The following is an 8,314-nucleotide window of genomic DNA, read 5'->3' on the forward strand; positions in this document are numbered from 1 at the left end:
TGAACGGTACAAGGGAAGAACAGCCTCGCGAGAGGTGTTCTTGAGCTGGTGCGATGAACTGCTAGGGTGAGTTCAGTCGCCTCTCTCTCTCTCTTTCTGCTAGGGTTCTACCAGAACTCTCGCCCCCTCTCTATTCTGTGGTGGCTAGCTCTATTTATAGAGGCCCTAGGCCTCTCCCCAAATAACGAGCGGGAAGGGCGCCAACAATTGGCCATTTTGAAGGGGAACATCTAGTACAAGTTATCCTGACCAAAGGTGGTCTTCGGCTGCCAAAAGTACTGGTGATGACGCCGCCTTGGGCTCCACGGTGACCTCCGTCCTGCCGCTCTGTTCGTCTTGGTCTGGTTGCACAAGAATGGTAACCTTTGGCCGATGCCTTGGCCTGTGCTTGCCCCCTTTGCACCAAAGGGGAAACAAGGACACTGCGCAGGCCGGCGCCTGCCTGGTCTCGATCATCATGGCTTGCGTCATGGGCTCCTCGCGAGGTACCCCTGCCTTGATCTCTCCGCCTCCTCGCGAGCCTGCCTGATGAGGCTGCCTCTGAGGAAGCTTCCGGTCATCCGCCCCGTGAGGCTTGGCCACTCGCGAGGGTCTTGAGCTTGAGCTAATGAAGGTGGGCCGTGCTGGGCCCCCACTTGAGCCACGCCGTAGGCCGCAGACAGGCAGGTCTGGGGACCCTCGTTCCCAGAACGCCGACAAATGTAAAACATTGCACATGAAGGTAAAGGGAGGAGTTTGGAGGGAGCAAACACAATGTACACACAGAGATTTTTGGCATGGTTCCCATAGGTGGTGCTATCGTACATCCACGTTGATGGAGACTTCAACCCACGAAGGTTAACGGTAGCGCAAGTCCACGGAGGGCTCCACCCACGAAGGGTCCACAAAGAAGCAACCTTGTCTATCCCACCATGGCCATCGCCCAAGAAGGACTTGCCTCACTAGGGTAGATCTTCACGAAGTAGGCGATCTCCTTGCCCATACAAACTCCTTGGTTCAACTCCACAATTTTGACGGAGGCTCCCAAGTGACACCTAACCAATCTAGGAGACACCACTCTCCAAAAGGTAATAAACGATGTGTTGATGATGAACTCCTTGCTCTTGTGCTTCAAATGATAGTCTCCCCAACACTCAACTCTATCTCACTGATTTGGATTTTGTGGAAAGATGATTTGAGTGGAAAGCAACTTGGGAAAGGCTAGAGATCAAGATTCATATGGTTGGAATGGAATATCTTGACCTCAACACAAGTGTAGGTGGTTCTCTCTCAGAAAATGTGTATTGGAAGTGTAGGTATGTTCTGATGGCTCTCTCCACGAATGAAGATTGGGTGGAGGCTTAGGGTGAGAAACAACAGATCGAGAAGCCAAGCTAGCGTATTTCGCTCCTTGGTCATCGAAACCTAGCAATACCACATTAACTGGACTAGGCTTTACCTTCACCGCAAGGGGCCGAACTAGTATAAACCTCTCGTATCCTTTGTCCCGATTAACCCCTTTAAGCGTCCTAGTTGTGATGGCTCCACGACTAAGTCCTTTCACTAGGACATCTGCCGTGACAATTCCACGACAGTTGGCACCCACCGTGGGGCCAGCGCACGATGGATTTGAGTTTTTGAAGGGCAGCTTCGAAGGGCTCAAGGGATACGCTGTGGGCCGGATGACCAAGAGTCATCGCGGCAAGCTCTACATCGACGACGAAGGCTGGGGCCCCGATGCCGGCTCAATCGAGTACGGGTACCGGGTCCCCTTTGGCGGAATCCACGTCTTCATCGGTCGGATTGGCGAGCCAGGCCCTGAGCCGGACATCTGCGCCGACCTCCTCGAGACGGCTCAGCGAGCAAGACCCGCCTGGGCCCAACCCGCCGTGAGGCATCCCTTCGTGGGTTGCATCCAAGGAGGGGAATTTTCTAAAGGATCGATGGATGGCGGTGAGACAACTGTTTGCTTTGATGATGAGTCGTCCACGGGTGAGACAGATTCTTTGTATCAACTACAAGATGGCGGGCTTGGGGGCTGTTCCGATGGTAACAGTATTTCAGACCCCTTTGAGCCGCCAAATCGAGCCGGAGTCTTCATGGCTGGCACTCAACCCGATCAGAATTCTACGGCCGTGGCAGCAATAACCACCGGCTCGGCAGCAGCCGGGTCAGGAGACCCCGCGCGCCCGCCGGCTCAGGTGCTGATGGATCTCATGGATAGGATGACGACTCTATTGACCACCGTGGTTGAACCACCGGACAAAACTCAACATGATGTAGAAGTGGCACAGTTACACAAGGAGGTAGCAAAGGCCAAGGTCGACTTGGCGGCAGAGGACGTCAGGATAGCTGTAGAGCGGGCGGCTCTGGATGCTCGTGCTCAGCATCTTCAAGCAGAGACTTTCCGGCTCTCGGTGGATCTAAACGCATCAAATGAGGTCATGAGGAGAAGGCACCAAAAAGCTCAATCACGTCTGCCTCTGACTTATGATCCTAGGAACCTCTTCCATACACCTGGAGCTGGTCCCAGTAACCTGCCAGAGGCAAACCGGATCATAACACCCGGGATCGGAGCACCGGTTCAACCGCGGGCCACAGAGCCCCCTCGTGTGAATACCGCTCTGCCTCGTTACACGCCAACACCACCGGGTCACTTCTCTAACCCTTTGGAGAATCTTATTGCTGTGTCAGCTCATCTGGAGGCTCTCTCGATGGAAGGCGACTCTCCGACAGCGATTGAAACACGATGGGTCAGAGAACTCCTTCAGACGGCTCTAGCACAGCAGGATGCATATTCTTATAGTCGAGATAGAATCCATTCAACCCCTCGCCCAAGCCGGAGCCCAAGCTATAGCAAGCATATGGACTCAGCGGCCATGTCAAGCAACGCCCAGCGCCGTAACCAACCACACGGGCGTGACCCGGCCCCGGGCGGAGCCTTTAACTTGGTGGATCAGGAGAGGATCCGTCAAGAGGCTGAACGGGCGGTTCAACAGGCGGCTGAGCAGGCGGCTCACCAAGCTTTTCCAGTTTATCCAGCAACCTATGTTGAAGCAGGGGTGGCCACAAGGACAGGAGTCCCTTGTCTTGTGTCGGCTCTGCGTAATGAGAGTTTGCCAAAGGACTTTAAGGGGCCTCGTAAGGTGCCCAATTACACAGCCGACCTGCAGCCCAGAGCATGGATTAAAAGTTACGAGATGGCCATGGAGTTATTAGAGGTCACTGACGCAGCAATGGCCAAATACTTCACCATGATGTTGGATGGAACAACTCGTACTTGGTTAAAGGGGTTGCCTCCCAACTCCATTGGCTCATGGGCGGAGTTAAAGGGCCGGTTCATTCAGAACTTCAAAGATACCTGTAAACAGCCCATGTCGATCGTGGACTTGACTAACTGCAAGCAAGAGGAAGGCGAATCCACGACCCATTGGGTGCGCTGGGTCAAAGAAATAATACATTCATCCGATAAGATGGATGCCGGCTCCGCAGTCTTAATATTGGAGAAAAATTGCCGTTTTGAACCTCTGAAACAGAAACTGGGGCGGCTCAAGCATGACTGTAATGACATGGGCCAGCTGATGGCGGCTCTCGTCAAGTTCGTCGATTCTGATAGTACCAAGGATCCCGCGTCTGATGAAGAGAAGACAGGGAAGGGGAAGAAGAACGACAATGGAAAAGGTCACCAGCACAACCCAGTGAATCAAGGAGGTAATAAACGTAAGGTTGACGGTAGTCTGGAGTTTGTGGCTAACGCCAGTACACATGGCAACAATCAACGATGCAAGGGGAAGCCACCTCCTCGGTCTGGCGGGTCAGGTCCCACCCTTGAGCAGCTGCTAAACGTACCTTGTCCAAGACACGGCACCTGGGAGAAGCCAGCTACCCATCTGTGGAAAGACTGTGTGATCATGATGGCTTTTAAGAATTCTAACATATTCGATGGTATCCACGGACCTGGCGGCGGCTCAGGTGGTGGCAGCTTTCATGGCCCGGGCGCCGGCTCAAGCGGTGGCGGTTTTCATGGTTAGGGCCATCAAGGTAGTCAAGGCGGCTATAATCAGCAATCCGGCCAGGGCAGTCAGCAGCAGCAGCAGTCCGGGTATCAGAGTAACCCAAAGCAGCTGAACGGTGGGCAGTATCACGTGTTCACCACCAGTTTGTGCAAGAGGGACCAGAAACTTCATAAGAGGGCTATAAATGCTGTTGAGCCGGCGGTTCCACGTTATTTAAGATGGTCAGAGCTGCCTATTGTATGGAGTAGGGAAGATCATCCTCCCCGAGTCGATAATCCGGGTCATCTGGCTTTGGTGGTGGCACCTCAGGTTGGTGGATATAAGTTCACTAAAGTACTCATGGACGGAGGCAGTAGCATCAACATCCTATATTATGAGACGTTATGTCGCATGGTGTTGACTGATAGAAGTCTTAAAACATCCAGTACTGTTTTTCATGGAGTTGTACCTGGTAAGTCGGCATATCCAGTTGGTAATATTGAGCTAGAAGTAGCCTTTGGGTATGAGTATGATTCTAGGGCTGAGGAGTTAACTTTTGAAGTGGTTAAAATCAAAAGCCCGTATCACGCTCTGTTTGGACGGCCGGCTTATGCTAAGTTCATGGCACGGTCGTGTTATGTTTATCTGCAACTCAAGATGCCGGGTTATAAGGGCACCATCACAGTGCATGGAAGCCGGAAGATAGCCCTGGAATGTGAGGAAGGCGATGCTGCTTACGCCGAGTCTGTTTGTGCAACAGAGGAATTGAAGTTTTATAAGGATAATGTTGACCCAGTGGATATGACATCTTTGAAGAAGCCAACTATGGAGCATGAGCCGGCGTTGAAATTTAAATCAGCTGATGATACTGAGATGATTGATTTTGTGCCTGGCGACTCATCCAAATAGTTCATTATCATTGCCAATTTGGATCCAAAATATGAAAGCGCGCTCATCGAGTTCATCTGTGAGAACCGAGACATCTTTGTATGGAAACCTTCTGACATGCCAGGTGTACCGAGGGAACTCACTGAGCACACTCTCAACATTGATCCAAAGTTTAAGCCGGTTAGACAGTTTCTTCGGCAGTTTAATGAGGAAAGGGATAAGGCTATTGGAGAAGAGGTAGCCCGGCTCTTGGCGGCTGGTTTTATTGTCGAAGTTTTTCACCCATAGTGGTTGGCTAACCCGGTGCTTGTATTCAAAAAGAACGGCACCTGGCGTATGTGTGTGGATTACACAGATTTAAATAAGGCTTGTCCGGCTGATCCTTTTGCTCCCCCTCGTATTGATCAAATCATTGATGCTACGGTGGGATGTGAGCATTTGAGTTTTTTGGATGCTTATTTTGGTTATCATCAGATCAAGATGGAAGTTAAGGACCAGGAGAAGGCAGCTTTCATCACTCCATTTGGAGCCTTCTGCTATGTGTCTATGCCTTTTGGGCTTAAGAGTGCACAGGCGACTTATCAGCGGTGTGTACAGAATTGCCTTCATAATCAGATTGGGCGTAATGTTCATGCTTATGTAGATGATATAGTGGTGAAATCCAGAGAGAAGGAAACCTTGGTAGCTGATCTGAAGGAAACCTTTGATAACCTTTGGTTCTACAAGATGATGCTTAACCTGGCCAAATGTGTTTTTGGAGTCCCAGCTGGCAAGCTCTTGGGTTTTTTGGTGTCCAACAGAGGCATTGAGGCTAACCCGGAGAAAATTAAGGCAATCACATCTTTGGCTAAGCCGGCGTGTATCAATGACGTTCAAAGGCTGGCGGGTCGGGTTGCAGCTTTAAGCCGATTTATAAGCCGGTTAGGTGAGAAGGCTATGTCGTTGTATCAGATGATGAAAAAGACGGATGACTTTATCTGGAGCGATGCTGCTGATTCTGCCTTTGAAGATCTGAAGAGGCAACTCGCTGAGCCGCCGGTTCTGGCTGCTCCCATTAAGAAAGAGCCGCTGTTGTTATATGTGGCTGCTAATTCACGTGCTGTCAGTGTGGCCATTGTTGTGGAACGCAAGGAGGCCGGCAAGGAACATCCGGTTCAATGGCCGGTTTACTACGTCAGTGAGGTGCTCATTGAATCCAAGCAATGATACCCACATTGGCAAAAGCTTGTTTATGGGGTGTTCATGGCAGGCCGGAAGCTTAAGCATTACTTCCAGGGTCATCCTATCACTGTGGTTAGCTCTACTCCTTTAGGAGATATTATTCAGAATAGAGAAGCCACAGGATGAGTCGCCAAGTGGGCCATTGAGCTTGGGTCTCATAATTTAAAGTGTGTGACACGTACGTCTATTAAGTCTCAAGCACTGGTGGACTTCATTAAAGATTGGACAGAGTCACAGATACCCGAAGAGAAGCCAGACAACACATATTGGACGATTCATTTCGATGGGTCCAGATAGTTGGAAGGCTCAGGGGCTGGAGTTGTTTTAACTTCTCCTCGAGGTGACAAGTTTTGTTATGTGTTGCGATTGATGTTTCCTTGTACTAACAACACAGCAGAATATGAGGCCTTGCTCCATGGGCTTCGAATGGCTAAAGATATGAGTTTAAGCTGGGTATGATGCCTTGGCGACTCAGATTTGGTGGCTCGGCAGGTGTCAGGCAAGTGGGATTCCAAGGACCCTCTCATGGTGGCTTATCGCAGGGAAGTTGACGCTGTGGCTGGACACTTCAAGGGGTATCAGGTGGAACACATTGATCACAAAAAGAATGAAGCGGCGGATGCCTTAAGCCGGTTGGGATCTCAGCGTAAGCCGGTGCCACCTAACACCTTTTTAGATGTTCTGCATAACCCTTCTGTCAAGTTACCTACAGAAGAAAACTTGGCCGTTCCTGACCCGGAGGCACAACTGGTGGCGGCTCTTCATGTCATTCCAGATTGGACAGTGCCATACTTGGCTTACATGACCTGGGGCGAGTTGCCAGAGGATGAGATCTTGGCAAGACAGATAACTCGGCGGTCTAAGTCAATGACAATTTCCAATGGTGAATTATATCATCGTAGTGTCACTGGGGCGTTTCAGCGATGTGTCTCTCCTGAAGAAGGCCAAGAGATTCTTCGTGAGATCCATGATGGAGATGGTGGCCATCTTGCCGGCTCGAAATCTCTTGTGGCCAAAGCTTCGTCATGGCTTTTACTAGTTAATGGCTCATGCAGATGCGGAGGATCTGGTCAGTAGGTGCGATGGATGTCAAAAGTTCGCACGATGAGCACATGTACCGGCTCAAGAATTGCGGATGATTCCAATCACTTGGCCGTTTGTGGTTTGGGGGCTTGATATGGTTGGACCTTTCAAAAGATCCAAGGATAAAAAGACACATCTTTTGGTGGCAGTTGACAAATTCACAAAATGCGTTGAGGGAGAGCCGGTTAGCAAGTGTGATGCAGCCACGTCGGTTCAGTTCATGAAAAAGGTGATCTTTCGTTTTGGCTTTCCACACAACATTATAACTGACAATGGTACTAATCTATCCAAAGGTGCTATGGAGGAGTTTTGTCAACGTGGGCATATCCGGCTTGATGTTTCGTTAGTAGCTCACCCCCAATCCAATGGTCAAGCTGGGAGAGCAAATCAGGAAATCCTAAAAGGTCTCAAGCCCCGGCTTATGGTTCCTTTACAACGGACGCCAGGTTGTTGGGTAGAGGAATTACCCTCGGTGCTGTGGAGTATCAATACCACTCCTAATAGGTCTACAGGTTATACACCTTTCTTCATGGTTTACGGAGCAGAAGCAGTTCTACCTAGTGACATCTGTCATGACTCGCCTCGCGTGGTGGCTTACGTTGAAGCTGATAATGAACAAGCCTGAGAGGATGCACTTGACTTGTTAGATGAGGAGAGAGATTTGGCAGCGGCTCAATCAGTAATTTACCAATAGGACCTGCGTCGTTATCATAGTCGTCGGGTTAAGTCCAAAACCTTTCAAGAAGGTGACCTGGTGCTCCGGCTCATCCAGGATCTTTCTGATGCACACAAGCTATCCCCGCCTTGGGAAGGACCCTTTGTCGTCAGCAAGAACTTAAACAACGGGTCATATTACCTCATAGACGTTCGAGAGCACAAAGACTCACGTAAGTCAGAGGAGGAGCCCCGCCGGCGTGGAACATTGCTCAGCTTCGGCCATACTATACTTAAGCCACCGGCTCTCATCATGCACATACTTTGACGTTGTATATATTATGATAAGTAATAAAGCAGGACCTCTGTCCTTTTCCCCTTCAATGATCATATATCGTTATTATCATTATTTAAAATGACCATTAGGGGGCTGATCGTATCTGAATCTAGCTTAACCCTTTTGGTCCGGCTCATGATCGTACTCAAATGTAGCC

This window comes from Triticum urartu, chromosome 7, assembly GCF_003073215.2.
Source record: "Triticum urartu cultivar G1812 chromosome 7, Tu2.1, whole genome shotgun sequence".
Taxonomy (NCBI): Eukaryota; Viridiplantae; Streptophyta; class Magnoliopsida; order Poales; family Poaceae; genus Triticum; species Triticum urartu.